Source organism: Salarias fasciatus, chromosome 18 (assembly GCF_902148845.1).
Source record: "Salarias fasciatus chromosome 18, fSalaFa1.1, whole genome shotgun sequence".
NCBI lineage: Eukaryota > Metazoa > Chordata > Actinopteri > Blenniiformes > Blenniidae > Salarias > Salarias fasciatus.
The window spans coordinates 26,710,760-26,737,496 of NC_043762.1; the positions used below are offsets into that span (position 1 = coordinate 26,710,760).

Consider the following 26,737-nt stretch of genomic DNA (forward strand, 5'->3'; position numbering starts at 1 on the left):
TCACGCTTAACTCTCGGAACAATAAAGAACATTTATTTGTTCATCGTGACGTAAGTTATGCTGGGAGTTATAGAGCACTAGATATTGCTTTAAATAGTAGGGGAAAATTAAGATCAATCAATCAATCAATCAATTTATTTTTGTATAGCCCAGTATCACAACAACAGTTGCCTCAGAGGGCTTCAAGATGTTACATTGGTCGGTAAAAATAAAAACAGTGAATAAGCATAATGGTAATATGTCAATATTTACAGTAACGAGACAAAACGAAGCAACCACCGCCTTAGACCCTCACATCCGGCAAGAAAAAACTCCAAAAACCCAGTGGGAAAAGAAGAAATCTTGGGGAGAACCACAGTATGGAGGGATCCCTCTCCCAGGGACGGACAGCTTTGGCAACAGCTAGCATGAGACAATAAGAAGTAAAGCCTAGGACTATGTTGAGTACAGTTGAGTACAAGATAAATACTTTTGAAAATAAAATGTCTTCTGGCAGAGGGTGCAAGCCAAGACAGTTGCTCATACACCCGAAAACGATGCAGTAACATGAATCGACTTTTTCATGGGGATATGGCCTGAGTTTCTTATGGCGTTTAGAATCCGCTGAGATCCACAGCTGAAATTCAACCTCATGTTTAGGACTAATTCATGGTACCACGTCACTCTGGTGCTATCGAGACACAAAGCAAATCCAGACCGTTATTTCCAGGACTCTGTTTTTCCAGTTGGTTCCTTCACTTTGCTGGTTGCTGCTGAAAATGGACCAAGTTGAGGAGTCTGAGAGAAAAGGTCATAAAACAGGAGTAGCTCGCTCTGCTAATACAGTTTCACAACAGATCCTTCAGCAACTCGGCACTCAAGTGTTTTTGTGATGAACTGCCTGGAGGCACATACACCCTTGATGCAGAACTTGGAAAGGTCCATGATGGCTTTAGAGAAACGTGCTGCCGTTTGTGTTGTATCGATGGATATGCATGCCAGTGGCATCAGAACACAATGACTCTTTTCTCACTCACATGGCCATTGTTGTCATGTGTTTTTCTGGCTTTCACAATTGAAGAAACTGGTGGTTTATTAACCTTGCACAAACCTTAACTACTTCGTAAGTAAGCAAGTAAATTCCCTGAAGAATCAGATTTTCAAGGACTCTTCTAACAACCTAGACTTAGAAGAATTCGAGTAACCGTATGATCAAGATATGAAGACAAATAGAGCTGATTGGGGGGTCAAAGGGGAACAGGCTCCATGTTTGGAGCCAGTGAGGGAGCAGATCTGTCTGTGTTGCCGTCTGTAGGGGCAAGCCGAAGTGTATTTGGTGTCATAACAGAAAGAAAGGCAGGCGTAGCGATTGATTGCCAATGGAGTCGCGTTCAGTTTGTGTCGTGTCTTCAACCAGCTGGAAACATGATATTTACGTATTGATCACCTTCAAACATGGGTCCTGTGGGTCAAAACCAGCCCGCCACAGGGTACGTTGTGGCATGCAGGTTGGCCTTGGAACGTATTGAGTAATTATTTTAGCTCTTTCTCATTTGATGGACAGAAGAGTAAGACTGGAGCATTGGATTGAGACATCAGGCCTTATTAAAGTAATACTGTGGGAGGGAGTTTTCAGTCTTTTGGAGGTCTGTTTTTATCTCCCAAAAATTGCTACAAAAGTTTCCCATTTTCATTTGAAAGCACTGCTCTGTAAACAACGCCTGTGTTGCTGTTTGCATTCAAAGAATCACCGCCTCAACTAGTGGCCTGACATGGAATCAGTGATTATCACCAAAATGTTGCTGTTTCATGAGTAGCTCTTGTTAAAATAACTCTGAAAAATGATTCAGTTTCCAGCAGATCTCTCTCATGTAAACAAGACATAAAAAGGGCTGTAAAACCCTGTGAGAGGGTTTCACTGTGAATCTGTTTTTATACGAACCTCATTGGACCCGGTACACTCTGTACTGGAGCTTATTTCATCATTTCAACTGGTTTTCATTACTTGTTGATTAGATTTGGGTCTAAATCATGTGTTTTGATGAGGCAAAGCATCATTTCTTTTTCACTCCTCTTCATTTCGGAAGAAGTTCTCCTCCGGTTTTGTCTCACATTGTCGTCTGGTTCACGGTAAACATGCCTTTGAGCAACAGAAGTATTCAGCCTAAGTTGAACGGGTTGTCTTTGGCTGCAGTGGATTATATTTTCTAATCTGTCAGCACGGTTTATTGCAAATCAGCCAAAAACGTCTCAGCAGTGAAACTTTAAACCTGTCTTTTTTTCACCGACGGGTCAGAAAGGCCAGAACACAGTGTTCACTGAGAGAAACTGAGTGTAAAATGAAATAGTATATTCACAGGGAGCAGGGAGTTTAATGTATGAGTGTGTGTGTGTGTGTGTGTGTGTGTGTGTGTGTGTGTTCAATCACCAGACATGCTGATCTAACGGTCTGTTATCTTCCTTCTCGCTGCCTAGTCGTTACAGTTTCCATGTCGAAGACGTCCACCTTTCCCCTCTAATGACCGAACGTCTGTGTGCTAGAAGTTGTTGCATTGAAATAAGAGGGAGAGAAAGCCCAGATAAGGTTGGAGGAGGAGGAGAAGGAGAAGGAGGTGGAGAAGGAGGAGGAGAGATGGGAGAAAAGGGTTTACACACATGTGGGAGTGATGAAGAGGAAGACGAGGCAGCTGGATGCAGACGGCGAGGGAGATGCTGGCCGATGATTTCCTCCTTTCTTTTACGAATCCAAACCGGAGCGTGCTGGGATTAGTGGCCGGACACCGAGGTGGGAGAGCGGGCCGCCCGAGGAGAAATATTTCCCCGAACTGTAAGTACTGTATGGAGGCGTATGGCACGCTCGACAATGGGATCATTAAAGGCAATCTCACAAAAGGCCGTGCCCCTCCCCCGGCTGAAAGGACATGTCAAAGGTCTGTGACCTCTTCCATTTATGTGCATTGATCCCTCCACTGGAGGAGGGGCTTCCTCCTCAAAGCCCCCCACCATCAGCTGTTATATCCTAGTTTCACCTGCAGCACAGGGAGGGCCGGCATTGTATTTATCTGGATTTCCTTTGGTTGCATCGCTGCATTAGTTTGAGTAAATTGTGTCAAGATTTGAGGCTGATAGTGAACAGGTGAAATGTGTTATATTTCTGTATTACTGCCATTAGTTTCCTTTTCATGGAACTTTTCCAAGTTGCTGTGACCCCGTCGCCGTGTAAACAGGGGAAAACACAGTTTTTCTGAAACGGCACGAACACTGCTGCTGTGTATGCACACCATGGCTGCAGTGTTTGTCTTTCGGTGTCGTGACTCCCAGTGCAGGTTCTCGCAGGTTCTCCGGGGACTTGATAGTTTTCTAGCTGAGAGTCACCACAGCAGCAATCCCGTGTCGGTGTGCTCGACATTGTTAATGTTTGCAGCACATTGCTCTCCACAGCGCTGTGTGAAGAGGGCCTCAAACTGTTAACGTTCAATTAGTTAACAAAGGGCTGGGCGGTATGGCAAAAATTTCATATCTTGGTTTTTTTTTTATTCATACCGGTTTCACGGTATTTGACGGTATTTTTTTTTTCATGCAAGAGTGTTGTTACACACATTTTCCTCTAATAAGAAACTAATTACTGCAGTTGATTGGCTTTAAAAGCCCATTTTACTGTCATAAGGACTGTATCACTTTTTTTTTCATGTCCAGATTGCGTGATTGCGATCGTTATCTCGACCTGCCGCTTTTTTTTTTTTCTCATATGCAGTCCCGTTAGCGAACGCATCTTGAATGGACGTCTGACTGCTGCTGCAGATTGAGCTGTGGATGTGGAGGCTGTGGATCTTAGTTTATGACATTCCTGGTACTCTAAAACATGTTTTCGGCTAAGGTGGTGAAGCTAATTGCTAGTGTTAGCACCGCCGGCTAACACTTCTGCTGGACAGCATTTGCAGAAGATAGTTGTTTGATCCACGTCCGACCTTTTAAAGCCGAAAAACTTCCAAACCACAGACGTGGCTCGTCTTTTTGGTATTAGTTCCTCTGGGTAAACAGCGCGTGCTTCACTTTGAGAGCTCTCGCCGGCAGCCAACAACACGCTGTGTTGTCGGTGTGCAGCAGTGAAATGGGTCCCTGCTGAAACACTTTACCGCCGCGCACGTTCCGGACGTTGTTTGGGCTGTTCACCGGTATTGCGGTATATGAAAAATTCATATCATGACGAAAATAAAAGCCGGTATTCAGAACAAACCGGTATACCGCACAGGCCTAAGTTAACAGAAAGTTACGGGTAGCTGGGTTACTGTGAAAAGAAACTGAGCTGTTTGGCAGAGGTCTGCCCTCTGAGTGCTTTTTCGTGTATTTCTTTAACTTAAATGAACTTCTTTTCGCAGCCACTAGGTGACAGTGCTGTGATCCACCATCAACCATTTCTTCCAGAGAAGAAGACGGTGGCAGAAGCGGTTCAAGAAATCGTGCTCTCAGCATTGATTAAAACTGTACTACCTTTAAGATCAGATAAAAAAAATCACCTAATGTCATTGTGTTTATGTCGATCAGGACCTAAAATAATTGGTGTAATTGATTAAAGTTAAACTAGAAAAAGTTTCCAGGTTTCAATTAATCAAATATTGGCTTAAAATAATACTCCAAAGATTTTGGACCCACGCTCTATCCCTATCTATGCGCAGTGGTCCACGGAAGGATATACTGGAGCACAGCAGTAGAAGCCATAGACTCAGCTGCTGTGCGCCGGTATATCCTTCTGCGGAGCATTATGTTTGTGCAGATCTGTGTGTATCAAAATGTTATTTTAACGGATTGAAAAGAAAACATGTCTTTTAAAATGTTTTATAACCATTCGGATTTACTTCACGTGCTAATACGCCGTCCCCTGGACCACTGGAAGGAGTATTTTGTCCACTTTCGTCAGTCCGGCTCTGTCTCCTCTTCACCTCCCGCAGTTGAGCTAAGCTAACTACGATGCTAACAGCTGCGATCCAGCCACTAGACGAACGGACACAAAAAGGTATTTATGAGCTTATCTCACTTTGTAAATGATCGGGATAGGGTGTGGGTCCAAAATCTTCGGAGTATTCCTTTAATTGTTGGGTTTGGGGGCATCTTTGTGCTATCTAGCTAATAATCACCTTAGCTAGTTTAACTCAAGGCAGATTAAAAAAAAAAAGGAAAAAGAATCAACTTCACATCATACAGTTTTTTCAAAACATAGATGTCCACCCCGAAAAGAATAAGTTTATTCAGCAATCTGTTTAATTTTTGCTGAGTGAGCCAGGTCAGTCATTGGGTCTTCTGTTTATACTGTTGTGAAGACTACACTAACTAAAATACACAGTATCTTGTTCATCAAACTAAGTTTTTCTCAACTTTCCGGTCTAAATTGACCACCATAAAGCTGTTCAGTTTCTTAGTTAGCTGAAGTCTGTTTAAAAGGTTGTAAATAGTTTGAGGTTGACTCAGTTTCTTCAAGACGTCCGAGGTGATTAATTACTTCGCTCGACTGTGAGGCATCAGACGTGTCCCTGGGTTTTGGGGGGATTGTAGGCGTTTGTGCTTTGCTCTGGAGGAAAGGAAAAAGCAGAAGCCTTGAGGATGAGATTCTTTCAAGCCAAGGAATGCTTTTTCTTTCTCTCTGTCCTAGAATGTGTTGTTTTTGTGATGGATGAAAGGAACTAGCAGTCAGGAAGGTCGGACTCGCAGCTCGTAGGAGTACAGCCAAGAAGACAGCTCTGAACATCCTGCTCTTTGTCAGGATTCAGGCTCAAGATGCTGATTTTGTTTGTGTGTGTATGAAAGGTATTCCCACTCAGTGGATGGCACTTCCTCGTGTCCTGTTATCTGTTATTCTGCCTCGCAGGCCGTGTTCCTTATCTGTCGCCGCGGGATCTCTAACCAAACACACTCTGAACCCGGTCCGTCTGTCTCAATGGCACCATTAGGAAATACTTTTTTCTAGAGGCTTCTGTGATAAGAAGGCGCATTTCGGACCTCCGCTGCCACCCCCCACCCCCCCACCAGATCAAAGTTGAAAGAGCCCCCTGACAGAAACGGATTGAAGTTATCTGGCCAAGTCCTCAAGTCGTCCGTCAGGAAGCGTGTCCAGAGCGGAGTTAAAGGGTCGCGGCGGGACTCCCTGTGGGGGGGGTGACGACATGTCAAGGTGAAGGAGGCGTTACAGCCTTCCACTTCCCCTGAGCTGAACTCTCGCCAAACAAATGAGGTCACATCTGGAGCCTTATCGCGGCGGGACGGTGGCATGAGGTGTACATAGCACTGTGCCTTGTCTTTTTGTTTTCTTTTTTTTTTCATCCCTCCCCAAATCAATCCATTGGATTTTTATGGAGTCCATTACAGCGATATGAGCTCATAAAGAGTAAAGTGTGGACGTGGCTCCGCGGAGAGCACTTAGTCATGATATATCCTCATTCTTGCCATTGAAACCTGGAGATGATCCAGCTGAGATTCCCGTCTTGCGCAGCACTGTTGTAGAACAGTGTGTTCTCACAGGGTGTACTGCTGCAACCCCCCCCACCCCCACCCCCCCACCCCACCCGTGCACAGATGCCAATTCCAGTGGAACAGTACCTGCAGCCAGAAATGTCTGTCTGCAGCTTAACGTGTGCTCTTTAAAGAGGACAGTGTGTGCTGTGCCACAGACTGCACGATGCTAATGACTGTCTGGAGGCAGCTTAGTGGTCTGGCATGTCGGGTCGAGTACGACTGTTTTCTCTTAGCTGTTATGATTATTGATTACCCTGTTCATACAATGACTGTTGTGCTACAGCGTAAAAACATCAACAGAAGCTTGGTCAGCGCACACGTGTGTGTGTTTTCATGTACAATGTGCATGTGCATGCGTGTCATATCAACCCTTCAGGCTACAGCTGCTGGAGTGATGCTGTGAGGAGATGCGGTTGCACCCTGGTTGCTCAGCATTGTTGAAACACCATCTTGTCCAGATCCATCATGGTCTAACGATTATAGAGGCAGTCGTGGCATCAGAAGTTTGCCGGTGCATACAGGCCGAGGAAAGTTGCGCTCGTGACCACCTTCGTCTTCTGACGCTCCTTCTAGCAGGATAAGGTCACCAGGTCACAGAGCAAACATGAGGATCAGTTCCCTGCACTGCAGTAACCTTCACAATCTCCACATCTCAGTCCAACTCAGCGCAGCAGCGGGGACTGGGACGTTATCGTGTCGCGGAACTTTCCTCGCGCCTTGTCGATGTTTGCCCAGAAGAATCAAGCAAAAGAGATTCCGAGTCGATGGTACAAGTAACAGAAAGTGGCCAATAATAAACAAGTCTTCACAGTTTGCAGCAGTTTTTTTTTTGTCCCACCCACAGTGAAAAAGACCCTCCTCTCAGACCCAGATGTGGCCAAACCTCCAGAGTCCTGACATGGCGTGAGAGTTTGGTTGTGTGTTGGTTTTCTGGAATCGGGTGCTTGAGGCTGAAGTGGACTCAGCTCCGTGCCCGCTGTGTGAGTGGCAGAGCAATAACGCCCTGCTTTCAGTGTTTGTACCTTTTACCCAGAACAAGGAGGAACGCAGCGTTCCCACCTTGAACAAACTGTAAACGTCTTATAAAATGTCTCTTTGATGCCGATCCACGGCTGGCATAATTAACCGGTTAATAAGTAATCAACCGTTCAGTTAGTCTTATGATATGATCCAATGTGGTTATCCCTTCAGTTTTTACAGCATTTTCAGCGTCTGTTCATGACAGGAATAACCATTTCTGAGCCTTCTTTGACTCCGAGGACTGTTCAGCGGACAAAAGCAGAGATTTTCCAGTATTCGTTCAGAGCTTTTCTATTAATCCGCCCTCAGAAGCATCCTCCTCCCGCTCTCACATGCACAAACAGGACGCTCACTGTCTTTTTCTTCGTACTGAGGCACAAGGTCAGAGTGCTCGGATGCTGCCAGGACTGTGGGGGAAGCGGTTCAAAGGTAGCACGAGCCTCTTCCATAGGCTGTCGTGGCTTGTTCAAGGCTACGGTGACCAAAACCCGAGTCTGTGCTGAGAGGACTCGGCGTTCCTTTGTGGCAGGAGAGGTCACTCTCTCTCTCACTCTCTCTCTATCTCTCTCTCTCTCGTCTCTTTTCACAATTCGAGTACTGTCAGAGATAAAAACAGGCAATCGGTAAATAGAATCGTATCAAAGAAAGTTTGACTCGCTGTTCTCACAATGAGATTTGGGTAATTACTTTACAAGCAGCAGTTTCTTTCATACCATCAGGATTATCGGCTCAAACAAAACAGTGTTTGATTCAGTTTCCTTCCTGTAAATCATCAAACTTCGAGAGAGGAGAGCATCTCGGTGAGTGAACTGAGCTCTCCCAGAAGGTCTGAAGCGGCTCAGAAAACACTCTCGCTCATGTCCGTCTGCCTGAGCTGCGAATATATCAAACAGGAACCTCTGAGCCTGATCGTAAAATGCATCCCTCCTTTTTAAAGATTTAATGACGGCTTGTGCTCCGGAGCGTTTGGCGGTCCAGCATTTCTCATTTTGTCTGTCAGGAGAATCTCAGCTTCGTGTTTCAATTACAAAATAACAGGAACCATTTCCTGTAACATTTCAGAGACGCTGGCAGTTCCAGCCTTTGTGTTTCCTTCCTCTAAATCTCTGATTTATCTTTCCTGTGCGAGTGAGGTAGAAATGATGTGAAATAATGTGGCTAACTCAGCGAGCAGCCAGCTTCCTGTGCAGGTCAGAGTTCAAACGGTTGAGTGGAATGTGACGGCACATTGCAGAATTTGCTATTGTTTTCCTGTTTTCTGAGAACAGTGACTTTATTTGCGATTGTACCTGTTTGAGACGCTCGGTCAGGTTTGTGACCTCTTTCTGAGCACGGTTGTGTTGAATGTGTCAAAGTTGTCCAGTTTCGGCGTGCGATGTCTCGTCTTTCCTCCGATTCCTTTGGATAATTGCAGCTGTATTAACCCTCCTCGTGCCCTCGGCGCTCCTCTTTGTCCCGGATCTCCTCTGAAGCCGCCACATCTGCTGCTCAGTGGAGTGTTTGATTGCCGGCAAGGATCAGTGTAGGATGAAGTGGTGACAGCCCTGAATGGCTTTACTGTCACTTGTTCTCCTGGGTGAGGTTTGTGTGTGGGGTCAAGCCCCCCCCCCCCCCCCCCCCCCCCCCCCCCAACAAAGCCTGCCTCTGCATCCCCCTTTTGTCCCGCTAAGACAAAAAGAGTCCTGCTGATGCCGTGGCCGCCGCTGCTGTAAGGACGACTGATGGGATTTAAGTGTGGGCCCTGTCACCGAGGGCAACCCGCCGCTTAATAATAATCTGGGAGGAGGGGGGGTGTACTGCTGATGCAGCAGCGCCGCCTGAGGTCAGGAAGAGGGGCATGATGGATACAGCTGATCGCCCGGTGAGGAAGTTTGGAGGGGAAAGAGGAGGAGGCCCCTCCGTCAGGACACTGAGAGGCCTCTTTGTCACGCTGTCACTCAAATGGATTCAAGGTGGCTGAGGTCTTTTTCAGGGAGGAAAAGAAAGGAGAGGGCCCCATTGTGGAAGGTGGATCTCTCTGCGGACGCCTGATAAACACAACAGGGCCCTTTGTTGGCTCCTCTCCACGAGTGGCCGGGACCCTCGCGTGGCAGAAATTAACTGAGCAGATAGCTCGTCCCTTCATGCTTTCCCTCAGAAATGTTATCCCTGTCAGTGAAACGTCTGAAACATTCGAACAAATGCAGCAAATAAAAAAAAAGAAAAAAAAGAGGTTCAGTAATCTACTGTGTCAGAGAAACGGCCGAAAGCAGAAGGTTGAAGTTTTTGGAGAAAGAAAGCGATAAAGGCAGCAGTAGTTGAAGATTGATGTGCTGTTGGTTAATGGGTGACTTCTGGTTCGGGTGTAGAGCTTCTCACTGCGTGTCTCCGAATCACATCAGCAAGAGGAACTGAGGTCAAATAGAAAAGAGGCTGCCGTTAAATTATTGCTCAGAATCAAGTCGAGTGAGACAAGAATCTTTCACAGTGCGGAGGTTTAGTATCAAAGTGTTTTACTGTATTCTAATTATCAACGAAACTATTTAAAATTTGACCTTTCTCAAAACTACAGTTTAGTTTTCAGCATTTCTGCCAGATCTTTGTCAACATTGATCATTTTCAGACACCGTTCACACAGCACCGTCTTCAAGGGGAAATGAAAAACTGTCGTTGTGTTTTGGGAGTCCGTTTACACGACAACGGTGCTGGGAGCCACTGTAACCACAGTTTTTATAAAATGGCTGCCAAAGTGGAACTTTTTGAACGATAATCTCCCCCAGAGAAGAAGCTAGAGAAACCATACTTTTTGTCTTGATGCATGTAGATAAACAATAGCCGATGGCTAAATCCCCAAAAAAACATATGCTACTTAAATAAAGAATATTTTCACTCAATTAAACATGACTTTGATTCAATAGGAGTCTGATTATGTGATAGAAAACTATTGTAACCTCGTGTAATTCAAATAAAATGCATTATTTAATAAAGGAAATCCATTAAACTCATTCACAAAAAAAAAGAAAAACTTGAGAAAGTTGTTTTGAAATCTTAATAAGCTTCTCCTCGTTTGAATGATCTCTCCTGTTCCTGCTCCTCAAATCAGCCCAATCCAAAGACTTTTGGAGAAGCCAGTCGGTTTATTTAGTGTAATGAGCATGCAAATGGAAAGTGTGTTTGCTCAGCGCCTGCAGTGTTTGTGCTGCACACATACTGTTCAGGTCAGCGTGACCCGGCAGCAGGAACGGATGCTACAGTGTCAAAACATGGCGGCTTCATTCACTTCTCCGCTGCACGCGCTCAAATAATGAATCCGCCTTCGGATTGATTAAATCATCAGCGCCGCGCCATAAACACCATCTGAAATGTCAAAATCAGTATTTAAATAGATCAGTTTGACCTGGCGGCGGCTCTGTTTGCGCAGATTAACATGAGAAAATGTTATAATTTGGGTTGATTTGACATTTTGGGAGAAAGAAAAATGAAGTTATCTGTGTTATAAAGTTATTTTCTTTGAAAACCCATCTGAATACCTGTACAAAAATCAATTATTGAATTACAGTGGGAAATATTCAAACTAACATACATAAATGTCTGTTCAGTTACATCTAATTAGCACATTGTTTTGTATATTCAAGCATAATTTCTGTTCAACATTTTAACAAAAATCGCCAATTGATGGGAAAAAAGATGTCAAAGAGAGATAAACATACAGAATTAAACTAGAGGACTCACATTTTGAAAAATAAAATTTGATTAAGAAACAGACTAAATGAGAAATGAAGGAAACGGAGATGAAATATATAGTTTTACAATAACAGTATTTTGCTCATAATGTCTCCGGGTGGCCGTGCCATTCTCAGTCCTGCCTTTTTAATATGTAGTTGAATTACAATCATGTCTGTTAAAAAGCTTCAGCTGCACTGAAAACAATCCATACTGTCTCAGGACCTGATCAAAAATGGCCAAAGTTGGAAAATGTGGATGGAAATATGATGACTTGTGTATTTATAACAGCCAGAGAGCATCTTCACTGACATTTAAATGGTTGTTGGCGACCACTGTTTATATCTAGTGCTTAAAAAGTGCTGAATGCAAACCTGTTGAATGGATTTCCACGAGAAAACTGTTTCTAACCTCCAAAAAAACCAACTGCTGGCCCAAAATCTCCACCAACACTCGAGTTTTTATGACTACTCCTGCGATTATCTGCGGAGATTCCCATCAGCGTCGTACCTTCAGCCTGACGTGGAGCGGAGGCAGGCGGGGGGGCTGACGGCCCACCGGGGCCAGCTCCTGGGACTGGAACCTGACCCCCTTTTGCTGGCTTTGTCATCTGATAAGAGCAAATGTTTTGATAGTGCTGGCCCCTTTCAACGTGATCCATGGCTCTCCTTTTACACCCCATAACAAATAGGGCTGTCTAAACAACGGTTTATGGCCGGGACAAGGCCTGGTCAGGCAGCATCAAAGATCTGCTCTGGGACGAGCCATTAGGTGTGGGCCACATGTTCGAGGAGAGCCGTGATGGAGGGTGGAGGCTCTGTATTTATGAAAAACTGCATCATTTCATCCAGAAATCCCCACTTTCATAGAAACCCCTGAGCTTTTCGAAGCTCCTGCGCCCGTCCTCTCGCCCTTTAGCATTGACCGCGGGTTGACCGCCGCCGCTGACAGCTTTACTGTATGAAATAGAACTCACCGTTGTATCTTTCAATATGGCTTCCCCTGAATACGTCCATAAATGCATTAAGGACCGACGGCCTCTCCCACCGTTGTCCCGGTTCGGGTGAACTGGCGTTCAACCCGGCGGCGTTGTAAAATGCAGATGGGGTTCACTGACAGGCCTCCGGCTTTATGACACAGCCATGAACGGCATTGTAAAGCGTCAGTTGTCCTTCACTTTCATTCATTCATCCTGTCACTTTGGCATGTTTGGTGTGTTGCCATGTTATTTAAGATGTGGGGATTTTATTTATTTATGTATTTTTTTATCCTGGTGATGTGGGTTAAAGTGAGATCTGGGTCAGATCGGGGTTTGTGTTGGGTTGAATACAGTAGAATTGTTTTAGCAGATTGTTTTTATACCATAAATCTACATTTTAATTGCACTGTAATCACAGGCTTTTGCAGTTTTTTTTCCCCATATTGTTTTTTACTTGATTATTCATTAAAAAATGTATTTACTGACATAGTGAAAGAGTTGTTTATTCTCGATTTTTTTAGAATCTTCCACTTCCTTTTGGCTTTCACTCTTTATATTTTTAAGTTAATGCTTGATTTACACCTCATTTTCAAGTGAAAACTGAAGACTTTCTGTGTTTTTTTTGTGTCCATTTATGCAATAACGGTCTGCGGATCGACTGAAAACCCAACTTTTTCAAAACGACTGACGTGGTGGAACTTTTTGAAAACACAAAACACCCTATGGAAAGGGTGATGATCACAATTTTTTGAAATATACAAAGACCCCAGCTTCATGTAAACTGGAAAATATCACATTTTTTGAAGGCTCACTGGCTTTGTGATTAAAAAAGACTCAAGGTGGAACTTTTTGAAAATGCTCGGATTGTGACTGTCTAAATGGAAGAAAGAAAATCTTCTGATCCCATGGAAATGATGAAAACAGAACTTTTTGAAAACAGTCTGACTCAGTCTTTCTGCAGTTTCCGTGTAAACGGGCATCGTTTTCAAATGCTGCCGTGTGAATGTGAAACTTTTCTGAAACACAAACGCAAAAACGACGCGTTTTCACTTAAACGTTGATGTGTACGTGGCACATACAGTAAGTAAACCACTGTTTCATCTTCACAATGCTGTTCATTTTTAAATTACATGAACACTTTCATATCGTCTTAATATACTTACACTGTGCATTTTTTTACTTAAATGAAGCTAATTATTAAAAGTGATGAATTACGTGTTGTGTGACATTGAACCATCCACTTGTCTCTGCTTACATTTTTGGATTTCCAGTTCAGTTCTGAGTGATTGCGGATGATTTTCTCTTCTATTGACGAATAGAGAGACTATCTAACCCAGCAACGTGAGTCACAGTATTGGAGAATTTTTCAGATTTCCAGAAGCAGCAGCAGCAGCTGTTGTGGTGAAGCGGCTCCTTTTAACCGAGCTTGTTTTCCATTTGTGCCGCACCACTTCTCCGCCCGGCCGGCCCTTTGCCGTTCAACGACGCCGGCCTTTGTCCGTGGCTCGGATCCAGTTTAAGGTTAAATGCCTTGCCCTTAAACTCATCCTCCGGGCTGCAGTGTGTGGGCAAGGTCACCGCTCCAATCAGGCCGGCGTTAACACAAAGGCCGCTCGCCCCCACCTCCACCGCCTCCTCCTTAATGAATTAGCTCCTCAGTTCTTCGCGGGGTTCCTCCATCTCCCCTAAAAACCCCTCGCAGGCCTTTCACATGCCCCCCACTCCCTCAGCCCTAATTTTGAAATGAGTTTTATAACTGGACAGTAAACCTCCAGTGGCTTAATGATGATGACTTCTTCATCTGCCCAAATGCTCCTTTTGTCCACCTCTCCCCAGAGCCCAGACCCTGCCCCCGTCCCCTCTGGTCACACCAGGCTTTAAACCCCGCTTCACCCTGGTTTATAGTTCCACAGATAATCTTCTGCAACACACACACACACACACACACACACACACACACACACACACACACACACGCGCACACACACACACACACAGAACTACCTTGGGGCTATTATCTCCACTGAGCCCCGCTCTGTCTCTTTCTCCCTGTTGCTGCTGACTTCAGCAATGGCATTCAACTGGAATGTTTGCCTTTGTTTGTTTGGCTCACTGGAAAGCCACGAATGACCTTAGCTCATCTGCTATCCTCACTAGCGGCGATTTGCACTTCAGGGCCCAGCAGGTAACCCCCGAGCCGCGGGAGGAGGGGCCTCGGGAGAAGGTTGCAGGGGCTTTTTATAAGGAAATTAGAGCGGTGGACTGCCACCCTGACAGTGAACGGCAGCGCCGATCCTCACGCCGCCGGCGTCGAATCGTCCGCGTGTTGCCAGCAGGAAACACGGGAACTTTCACATGGGGGCGATTTTGCCTTCTTGTTTTGGTTTTTTGACAGTTGAGCTGCCGGAAAGTCGTTTTTTTGTTTTCATGCAACGTGCTGATTGGCACCTCGGTTGCTGCACTTCCTTCTCATTTGATACTCAGAGGACTCTGATCTGATCAGAGGACTCCCGTCCCCACCGTCAGGCCAGAAAACGGCACAAGACCTTACAAGTATTTTAAAAGCAGCAGGTTGAAAGTAGACATGACTGTGTAAGGCAGGGGGGGCGTCAAACATAAGGCCTGTGGGCAACACCCAGCCCACAAAAAGCTCCAATCCAGCCCAACACACCACCAAAGAAATGGTAAAAATTCAGAGAAAATATTGATTTTGAAAAAAAAAAAAAAAAATTGAACAGACATCTTATGAGTAGCAGACAAAACAACACTGAGACCCAAGCAAGGATATCAGCGGTGATGCTGCTGTGAAAGCCATAAAGCATGCATAATGCAACAGCTGCAAGAGGCATTTTGTTTGGACATTTTACAGCTTTTTGCACCAGAAGGTTTCTTAAAAAATCCAATGTCATGTGCCTGCCCACAGAAAACAGTAAGGCATAAACACTGAGTTGTATTTTTGCTGTCCCTCTGTGCACATAAAGAAACAAGTCTTCCTTTATGCAGATGATGGTGTAGTAAACTTTAGTGAATGTACTCCTGAATCGTCTCTCATTTCCAGTGATGTTTTCAAAGAGTCAAACAGCTAAAACAAAACAGGAGTTGACTTTTCTCACACGGCATTAATGGTTTGTATGTACAGCTACAGTGTTGTCCAATCATGTTCTTGTGGAAGAAATCCAGTTTTTATTTCGACAAACACAAAGCCAGCTTAACTGGAGGGGTTTGACTTCCAAAATTGCAAATATAAAACAAAAAAAAAGTGGATGTTGCAACCTGAAGTGCCATCATTTTCGTGTGGGAAGTAATGCGAAGCGGTGTGAGAGTTGCTGGTTCATCGCTGGGAGGATGGAGGCAGGTTTAGGTCACTCAAAGCGGCTCTAAAAGAAAAACCATCATGTGGTCGTCAGCTGCTGAGTCAGCTAAGACAAAGCTGTGGAGCTCCTCCGGGACTCCTGAAGAACTTCCCCCACCCAACGCCACCAGCCACCCTTCAAGCCCAAGATCTTCCCCCTCCCCCCGCCGCTGCTGGTCACGTGACCCGTCTTTCCTCAGGTGGCAGTGGCAGGGACACTTCCCCTTTGTCCCCACCGGAGCTCAATGCAGCGGTGAAGGATGGGCTGAGGGGCGGGCCGGCATTCAATCCCCGCTCCTTTTGTTTTTCTGCTTAGTGTCCTTTGAGGCCGAAGAGAATCCCGGGTTTACTCATTATCAGCATTTCTTTAAATGGGCCATTTAAGACGGGCCTCGTCAAAGTCAGGGGCTGACACATAAATCACGCCGGCGGCTCTTTACCCCCCCTCAGTTGAACTTGTGGCTATCAAACAGATCATTGTAAAGATTTTTTTTAATTATTATTTGCTCCAGTAGATCACTACAGTCAGTCAAGCCTAATCTTAGCAGCCCTCAGGTAATATCCTCCACATGTGGAAGCAGCTTCACAGTCACACTCAAAGCCCAGTGTTTAGACGAATGCCCCCGATGCCCGTGAGGGCTAGCGGAGGGCCCCGATTGGCCCCGCTGGCTTTTCTTTTACGGCGCCCGGCGGCGCTGGATGTGCCGCCGTATAACCATTGGAGAGGAGGTGCGAAGGAGCTGCGCTCAGACCGATTAAAACAACTGTCTGTGGTAATGAACTGGAGCGCCGTGCAGTCACACGGCTCGCTGGAGCAAGACGCTCCGACGGTCAGACCTTCCATGTAATTCGATCAGAAATATCACTCTGTGTCATCATTTCACATTATTTCATTAAGTTCCTTGACCTTTAAGAGGAAAAAAAACCCAAAACGTGCTCCCTGGTCATGCTGTCAGTCACTTATGTGAGAAATACTCATCATGTCTTCAAATCCTTGATTTAGGTTTTGATTCTCAACAATTCAACGTCAACATTGTCAGATTTCTGCTTATAAATAGTGAGATTTGTTTAAGTTGCACTCTGGCTCTTTAGTATGAAGGTATGCTGCAGTAACAAGACTTTATTTTATATGATGAGCCCAAAACTTTAAATGCAGTTAGGTCTTAGTGTCCCAACCTTCCGCTTTTAATCGATCCCTGCAAAATTTGGACAAATGTGATTGATACTGCTTGATTTAATTAAAGCATAATTCCTTTCTGAGGCTTGTATATGAGAATATTTACAAATTCCTGACTGTTTTTGTTACATAATGACCTAACTGGGTCTGGATAAGGCCCATATTGCAGAGGGGAACTTGAGGATTAAATCCAGAGCCATTAGAAGCCGGCGGTAAACACGGAGCGTCTCTTCTCTCTTTGTTCGTCCGGAGCTGGTGTTTGCTTGACAAATTCTTGGTAGCGTTTCCTCACTTTAATGAGTTTGCAGGAAAACAGACGTAAAAGTCCTAATGGGGCATCAGAATATATAACCTGTGGGAGGTCAAAGGCAGCTCTGTTCATAGTGAGTTGGACCATGTTTAAAAAAAGGTTTAAAAGATGTCTAATTATACATGAGTATGAATTTATCCGTCAAGCATGTTGTTGCTGAAGAGAAAAGTTTAGAAATAAATCAGATTCTTGAATATTTTGCTTATAAAATGTTACTTTTTTTACGTTTTAACATTGAAGTAAGAAAAAATTGGAATTTTAAATCTTGTTTTCTGATCAACCAGCATCAGAAACTTGAAGTTATGTAAAGATGTTAATTTATTCTGTAAACTTAACATGGAGCAGCTTTATCGTGACGTTACCATTGCTGATGCTTTAATAGTTTTAGTTATTCTATGATTCAAGGGAATCAAATGGTTTTAGTTAAACTTACTTTCAGGCATGTTTTGGACAGCAACAACGAGAACAAAAAATACCTGCAAGCACAGGATTAACATGCAAACTTCATACATAAATGCCGATATAGACTCAAACTCTCGTCCTCACTGTGAAACAACAGTATATGAGGGCGACTTCAAATGCACTGGGTTTTTTTAAAAATCTTTTTTTTTTAATAATTGAATTCAAACTGATTTAGATGCATGAATTAAAAATGTTTTGTTTTATTATTTGCAATCTTAAGCTTAAAAGTTACAAAAAATGAGAAGAAACTTGTGTTAAAGTAGAGTAAATGTCATGAGACCAGACATTTTTTCTTTGATGACAAATTTGTTTTTTTGTTTTTTTTGTCTGTGTTTAATGATCAAACTTTACCTCCTGAAGTGTTTTCACCATGAAACTTTTTCGTTTTTCTAAAATGTGTGTGACGGTTTAAAGGCTGCAGATAAGAAGTGGGCTGATTTGTCTTCTATTGCCTTCGTTATCTCCTTTACTGTGGACTCCTTCTCCACGAGGTGCCGGCGCTGATCAGCGGCCCATCATGACACATAATCCCCAACATCTGCCAGCTCCCGTTGATTTGCGGTGCATCTCCGTTTATTTATTCTGACCAGATGAGCCCCTGGTATTTATAGCGGGAGTAAAAAAAAAAAAAAAAAAAAAAAGACAGCGGCGGAGAGCGGGGTCAACCCCGGGTAAAGCTGCAGAGACAAAATGCTGGAGCTGACCTGACATTCTTGTCCCCATTTTGCCTGATTCTCTCAATTGGCCCCCCAATAAAAAGTCGGGTGTGGCCGAGAGAAGCAGAGAGAAAGTTCTGATTCTTCCTCCTCCTCCTCCTCCTCCTCATTCCTGTGGTTCGGAGGAGAAATGGAAAGCTTCCACGCCGCGCCGTGCCCGCGGCGGGGCGCCTTTGACGTGCCGTGGAAGGTCACGCGTGGCAGCGGTGCACGATGTGGGCTCCTCGTCTTTGTTTCGCCTCCTCCTCCTCCTCCAAGAGCATCTGTCACCACAGGGGGTCAGCAGGGCCGAGATGAATGAGCCCCCGGTGGATTCCCTCCCTCCGCTCGGCAAATGGCACAGGGGGAAGGGGGAGGGGTCTGGGTGTGTGTTTGTTTGCATGTGAGTGAGAAAGAGAGAGAGAGAGAGAGAGGGAGAGAGAGAGAGGGAGGGAGAGCGAGGGAGGCAGGGTTTGTGCTGAGCCGAGGGGGCAGACAGTGGGATTCCCACTCCTTGTCCGTAGAGGATCATGACCACCAGTGAGGACTGACGCCGTGGACCGCCAGCAGCCTCCCGCTTCCTCACCTCCAAGGATCTAACTTTCTAAAACCATGGGCTCGCTGTGAGATCTGGGATTTACCGGGATTATTATTTATTCTTTTTTGGAAGGGGGGGGGGGGGGTTTGACGGTTCCCATCAGCTGCTGGAGGAGCCATGAAGGTACAGGAGAGTGTGATTGCGTCCCCCCCTCCCACCTCCACCCCCACCACCCAGCTGCAGCTTTAATGATACAGGCTTTTAGCACCTCATTTACCAAGATGTTTGTCTGCGTTTCCTTCATTTGCCCCCCCCCCCCCCCCCCCCCCCCCCCCCACCCCCACCCCAGCACCCCCCTGTCTTTTCTCCTGCATGTGTGATGAGGCAGTGTGTTTCCTAATGTTGAGGAGTGTGCCCGGCCCTCTTCCTGCGTCTTAACGCTCCGATATTGACCTTTAAGTGCAGCGAAAACCACGATTTTCAGCCCCCCCTCCCCAGGAAAAATTCAGGCTCCCTGTCAACATGAGAAGTTGCTGATTCAGCACTTGACCGCCTCGAAATGCTCAGATTAAACCGACGAGCTTCACACATCAACACTGACCTGACTGTGGACAGTTTAACTGTATCGAACAGGACGATGAAAGATTCCTCGAAACAGTGTAGAAGTGACGACATGTTCTGCTGCTGAGCAAAATAAATGCTGTGTTTTACTTTAATTCATTAAAATACTGGGTTTTTGCGAACTACATTAAAGTCCAACAAACTAATAACGACATTTTAGAGTGAAAAAAGTCGATTTGACTCAGTAGTCTTAACTTAATGCTTCAACTTCAGTCAGTTTCTATCAAAAAATGATCATTTAATTACTTTGAGTGGGTTTCGATCCCAATCACAGATCATCTGAGAGTGTTATTATACCCAGATGTTCATCCGGTTATTTGACTTTGCGGCTACATTTGTGGTGCATTTGAATCCTTATGACTTGGATTAATGAAAGACTGGCTTCTTTTAGGTTGACCTTTTTCCTCTGGAATGGCCGAATTAACTTTTCAACTGTGACCCAGGTTTTTACTAGAAGAATATCTGCCTCAAGATGTTTGCATTAGTGACTTGGCATTTTTTTAACTGACATCAGCAAACAAAAAAAAAAAGCTGAACATCAGCCCTTTATTACAGATTATCCAATACCTGCAGCTGTAACTACTTTTATACGTGAAACGGAATGAAATCACATTTCTTCTCTTTTATTGTGATAAATCTCTAAACCAAAAGATTTTCTCAACAAATTTCTCCCACTATTGTTTTTTTAGATTGTTTAGCACCACTCTCCTGTTATGTAATCTATTATTTTTAAACAAATGGCCCGATTATGACCTTCTAACAGCGTGTTTGTAAACCTGCACTACTTTCATGTGTACTCATTATGTCTACTTTAGTATATATTCAAGTTAAATAAGACAGGGAAACGTATTTTACTCAAAAAACAGAAGGAAAACATGAGCTACAGCACCTTTGTCCGTGTTTGATAAAACAGTTTGATGAAGTTTGAAAGAGGCAAATGCAGAAGAATAAATAAATATGGCCACTTTTCCCATGAAGGGTGAAGAGATAGAGGGAAAAAAACACCATCAAAATTTAAAAAAAAGAATTAATAAAGCAAAAAAACCCTTTATTTACTTGTTTATGGAGCCTTTTTGATAATTGAGCATGTTTAATCTCAACTTGTTTTTTAGTCAGAATTGCACATTCAGCTAAAAAGCTGGTTGCTTTAGTTGGATTGCTTCATTTTTATGTAAATACCACAGGTTTACCCAGAAGTCGTGAGCCTGTTCATTTGGTTTATCTTTTTTTTAAAAAAAAAAAAAGAGAGAGAGAGAGAGAAACTCCAGTTTTTCTGGCTGATCTGACTTTGATATGAAGCATGTGCTGAATGACAATGCTCCCAAGCCTCAGGTTACAGATAAGCCAAATCCTGCCTCTGCCCCTCTATTGTAAACCCTGTAACGTAATTATGCAGAAACAAAGGGAGGCCGGCTCAAAACTCTCATTATCTCGCCCAAAGAAGGACATATGCAACCAGCTAATGGCTGCATATATGATCTGAAACCTCGTTTTACTGCACATATGTCTCCTCAATTCAGAAGTCCACCGAAATGCATTTATATTAAACTTTTACTATGACTAAAAAAAAATAAGTATTCCTTTACAAACTGAGCTCATTTTGAATCTGATCTTCATTTAGTGCCAAACTTGATTTTAATTCACATTTTTGGACAGCTTTAAGAGTTTTTTTTTGTTGTTGTTTTAGTGCAAATAAGAACTTTAGCAACATGCTTCCTCTGCAAACACAGTGACTATACAAGCTTTAATTCAGCATTTTTCATTTTAACTTTTCTTTTATGCTGTAAAACTGTGCTGTCTCCAGTTAACTATTAAAAACATTCATTTTCTTCTCTGAAAAAATGAAGGTTTTCTGACTTTATGAGGTGATGGACCCTCTTGGGCAGCTAGTTTAGGACCATGGGATTTGGGTTTTTTTTTTTTTTTTTTTTTTGCTTTTTCCATCATTTACATAAAGATTTTTTTTCCCTCCTTTCAAACAGTTGAAACAGTTTTTTCTTTGTGGAAGGTAAACCCTGCAGTATTCAGTTAAAACAAGATTAAAATAGCAGCATTTGCTTGAAATGTCTTTAATCTTCACCTCCAGCGAGGTGAAGTTCCCGTTCAGAGCCAGGCCAAACCTGCCCTGACGCTCCCTCCCGCCTCGCCGCTGGAAAAACAGGACCTCATTAAGCACCTCGGGCTCGGCTTGTATTGCCGTCTAGATTTATGGCTCCTTCATCTCCATCTCCAGAGCCATCTGCCTCTCCTTCTGTGTCGCCTCCCCTCCGCCACCAGATAACCATCAAAATGTTTCAGGCCTGTGCTCTCCGGCCGATCGGCGGCCTGGGAGAGCCTCGGCACGGACACCGGAGGAGACGGTGGCCAGAACCCGATGAAACGAAGTATGGTGCGATGTAGTGATTGATTTGAGAGGTTTGAGAGGAAAACATGACCCAGTTGAGCGAGCACACGTTTGTGCCCCATATTGATGTTTTTGAGCTCTCCGCTAATGATTCACAGTGCGAGGATTCAGGTTGAACTGGTCTTATGTACACTGGCTGTCCGGAGGACTTGGACCCCGGATCAGCCACACAGTGCAGGAGGAGCGGGATCGTTGCCCCTCTGTGTGTTTTTGAAGCTGGGTGGGTGTGGGGGGTTTGCTTCTGTTATATCACAGCGAGTCACATGGTGACGTTTCAGTGTGATGTCTGGATGGAAGAGACGGTAACAGTGAATTACCGTTCCCTCTGATATGTCGTCTAATGTGGACGTTATTGTGAGAGTTTGTAACCCACATGCTCACAAGAGCTGTTTTTGAAAATTCAAACCCATAAAATTAGTCTTGAGCCACAAAATAACATTTAAAATCAAGATAGCAGCCGGTAAAGTTGTGTGTATTGATACAAAGACTGCATCTTCTGGAGTATTTATGCGTTACTATGATTTAGACTTGAAGACATTTTCTTCTTTTGTTTTTTTGCCATTTCTCGTAGATTTTTGAAGTTACATTTTAGTTATTTTAGTGATTTTTGAGGTGCTATGCTTCTTTCACCAACAATTCTCATGACCATTTTATAAGCTTGGGGGGGGTTTTTATTTTTAGTTTCATTTGTTAGTGGTTTTAGCAATTTAGTTTTTTAAGCCTTTGTTGCTTTTATTTCTTTATTCTGATTTGACTTTTCAAAGTATAAAAGTCTTTAAAAAAAATCGATTTGTTTTTTTTAAATGAAAGTAGTTCCTGATTTGTCCATTAGGGGTCGCAGTGTTTCATTGGGAATAGATTACACGACACCTCACTCAGACTTTAAACTGAACGGCAGATGCAATCGGTAATCGATAGTGACTTATGTTATTGGTAGTAAAGTAAGTTAACCATCAAATCCGGCCGTTGAGTTTTTCTAAATGTCTAAATGCTGCAGCGTTTCACTGCTATGAGAAACAGCAAAAGTCAAAATTATTACAACTACAGCTACAGTTTCTCGGCTTTTGGTACAAAGTGTATTAGTTTCCCATGTTTATGGTATTTATGGCATTTATTTTTTTCGTTCTAACTTTTCTCTAATTGGTAGTTTTTCCGCAGTCATCGGCAATAAACCTGAGCTGTATGAGCAACTGCACTGTCACAAAAATGAATCTATGGAAGTTCTTGTAGGCAAATTTTTCTGACTTTCTTCTAATCACAAACACTGGTTTTCCTAAAAGCTGTTATGTGTGTAAAGCTTAATTTTAACAGGTTTGGTTTTCCTTGCTGCAAGATATCAGGAAAAACTGATAATGTCGAGTATTGCAACGTCATTTGCAAAAAAAACTCTTCCATAGAACGTGTGAATATCTTGTCTCTGGGGTGCGTCCTTCTAAGTAACAGTGCTCTTTCACTTGACCCTTCATTAAGGACTGGAACCAAACGATAACATTTTTAAATTCACAATTATTTGGAATCTTTCGCAAATAATTGCACTTTGTTTCATATTTAAAGTCATTGCTTTTGAATATGTAGAGTGAATCCACAGTGGATGGAATAGTAGTAATTTGTCAAGGCTTTGTCATCTTTCATTGTGACGTTTATATTGTTTAAATTGATATTATGACAAAATTTGAGTAGCTCCAAGTATGTTGTCAGTTGGTGCCTGAGCCAAGCCAAGTAGCTATGGAACCAAAATCCAAGCAGGTATCATCGATTTGGTTCTGGAAAGTCGATTTTCGTGATTAATCTAGGACAAAAAAACTAGGACAGTGGTGATAAATTCAAAGCCTGAGACGTGCTGAGCTAATGAGAGGTCTTTCTGTCCCCGTCTTCCCAGGTGTTGAAGCCACACAGTGACATGCCTTGGCTCAGAGTTTCCGCTGTGTGGTAGCGACCCAGCATGTAGCAGTGGCCAACAAGCCCCTTCACGCCTGGGAACACTTCAACAATGTAAGTGGCCCAACTGTAAAGTGACGTGTCTTCATGAAGGGCTGAGATCCGGCCTCGGTCGTATTCTCATGTTCTCCAGCCACTGGCTGATTGAGACCCTCTGTTGGTGCCACCCAGGAGCTGACGGGTCTTTAGGTTAAACTGTTTCTTCCCAGCGGTGTCGTTTCGTTACGTTTGGTCGTCCGTCAGACTGACCCCAAACACCCCACCTGAGCCTCACCTGAGAAACATCCGTTAGCCGACCTCCGCCTCCGCCGCGCTTTGTTTTCAGTAGCGCAGGTGGTAAAAGGTGGGTGTCAGTTCGATGACGGATGTGCTGCGCCCTGACGGAGGCCTCCGGAGCCTCCTTTCCACTTCCCGGAGGAGCAGGCGGCAGCGCCGTACAGATGCCCCGGGGCGCCCTCCGGTCGCCCCTGCAGCCACCTTTCCTCCATTAGTTAACCGAGAAACACTGAAGCCCGGTTCTCCTAAGCTGCTTATCTCTGCGACAGCAAAGTCAGGCGCTGTTAATCTTGTCTTTTGTCTGAGTTGGTTAGATTCTTCACCCAGGAAGGTTGTTAAGTAAACACAGGGGCTGGAACCTGTTCAGGCTCGGGCCAGCGGAGCCCTGCGAGGCAAAACGCAGCTCCAGATTCAGTCTGACGAGTTAAAAAAGTTAGATCGAGGGTTTGTGTGTGGAGAATCCATGATTCAAACCAAGTGCCATTAGTGGATGTGCTATTAATTTCTGTTATTAACCAATGTACACCTTTAAATATACAGTAGTTAGATGTAAGCTGTGTCACATCTGAACGTTGGGTGACGAGTCATTATTGCATAGTTGTTCAATGTTGCTTGCAGTTGCAGTTTAACCTTCTGTCGGGTTTCTGGTTTCATTTAAAATGGTATTTAGCTCGCAAGCATAGCAGAACCTTGAGAGAAAACTGGAATAAGAGCACAGAAAACATGCTACAACTGTATAGTCAGTGTTTTGAATCCTAAAAGTTTTTAGTTTTTGATCTCAGAAGAATCAAATACTACTACAATACTACTGTTGTCTACTCAGGTGTTTTATGCAGTTTTCTTTAAATTTAGCACAAGTAGCCAATGCCTTTTTCTTAGTTTCATTCAGAATGTTAGCTAGCTTCGCAGACATAACAGAGACGGAGATATACAAAGAGTGTTAAAAACTCAGTAATCATACACGGAGCTGACTTACTGAATCCAAAATGACAAAGCTAGCTAAAGTACCATGCTGAACATCTCCAGAGTCGATACATAAAGAGCACCGTTTGATCTTTAAAAGGTATGATGTGTTCTCAAAGTGGTAATGACGCTGCACAGGACACAATGAAAGGTAAATATTTACTTAATCTGATTAGTTACATTGAATAATTTAAGTGTAGTATCCTATGCTCTTCCGACTCAATATACCACCTAGTGGTAGATAGTGGTACTAGATCGTAGGCTTGGACCTCGTTCAGGGGTCTGGAGCCACATTGACTCTCCAGCCAGGATAGAATTTCTGAAAATAGATAAAACAGCTGAAACTACCAGATAAAGAAAACTTAAACAGGAAAAAAGGTTCAAACTAAAACGATTAATACAAATTCAAGAAAAAGAAACATTTGCTTGTATTGCTTAAACTGCTCCTAAATATGAGGAAATGCAATAAACAGCTGAACTGCTAACAAGGCTAAAAAAGCCATGATGCATAAAATTATTTCAAAATCTCTGAAATCTTTGGAGTATTTCTAAATAGTAGCAATAAGAAGTCATGAATCCAACCTCGGTTTTATATGAGAACTTTTTTTCTCTGTTTTTTCTTCTTTTCAGATATTTAAAGCCAATTTTTATTTGATGGAAAATCATCACAGTGCCTCATTTGCTCCAAAATTTCCAGATCCTTGCAGCGAGCTGGCCGGGTAACTTCTAGGATATACCTGCAGCACTGTCCGCTCACTGTTGCTTAAGTTTATTTTCTAAAATAGTTAAAGTTGGAACTGAAAATGAGGCTTATTTTGTCTGTAACAAAATTATATTTACCTTTTATCATCTTTCTCTGAATGAATTATTGATAAATCCACTTCGGTGCTGTCGTGTGGAGTTGGACAAAGTTTAGGAAAGTTTGCGATGAGCTGAATTATTACATTGAAGCTTGCGGTGGCGGCGGATCCGGGCGTCGGGCGGCAGCTGCGAGCCGTCGCGGTTCCTGCACAGCTGAGGCCTTTAACCCGGCTGCAGTGGCGTTGACCACAACACCCGGCAGCGAGTCGTCCAAGGACAAATGGTGAAGCGGTAGAGCGGCCCGCTGCCGCCGCCGCTGCTTTGTTTTCCCCAGCGCCGCCTGGGCTTTGAACACAGATGTGTTGCGGGGCTGATAGGAAGGGAGTGGAAGTGTGCGTCTGTTCTGAGGACTGAATGCAGACGTCGGCCATCGCACACGGCTGCTGCTGCTGCTGCTGCTTCTTTTTTAACTCTTCATTCAGGCCACATGCCTGAAGCCCCCCCCCCCCCCCCCCCCCCCCCCCCCCGATCCAGCTGCCACCTGCCACCGGGGTCCGGGCCGACCTCAGCAGATGTCTCTGAGGGGGCAGGAGAGAGAGAGGAGGGGGCAAAAAGCAGGCAGAGTCCCTCTACATTACAGATAGAAAGAAACAAAGATGAGCAGTTAAAGAGTGACTGACCTTGGCCCCCATGTTGTGACTGACATAGACAAAGTGTGTGTGTACGTGTGTGTGTGTGTGTGTGTGTGTGTGTGTGTGTGTGTGTAAACCAAACATCTGCTTGATTGTATTAAAGCAACAGACTCTGCCAAAGTCCACATGTGAGTTTGTGGCTCTCGCTCGCACAAATGTGAGGGTTTTCCTCCTCTGGGCGCCACTGCAGAGCTGCAGGAGGAAAGGAATAACTAAACCTGGGGGTCTTTAGGACGGAGGTCTTTTTTCATTCCTCAGTGATTTTACTTTTCAAGTTTTCTCTTCGAGAAACAATAGTTATTAAAAAAATGTTGAGCAGCT

The 26,737-nt window shown here is 44.0% G+C and overlaps 1 protein-coding gene across 1 annotated transcript in view; it reads left to right on the forward strand.

The window, feature by feature from the left end:
- Nucleotides 1-18,886: 18,886 nt before the first annotated feature.
- LOC115405324 (GREB1-like protein) overlaps nucleotides 18,887-26,737 on the forward strand; it is a 28,314-nt gene continuing 20,463 nt past the window's right edge. The window contains exons 1-2 of the mRNA XM_030114883.1: nucleotides 18,887-18,904; nucleotides 23,626-23,738. The gene's annotated coding sequence lies outside the window, so the exon portion shown is untranslated. The remainder of the gene's footprint in view (nucleotides 18,905-23,625; nucleotides 23,739-26,737) is intronic.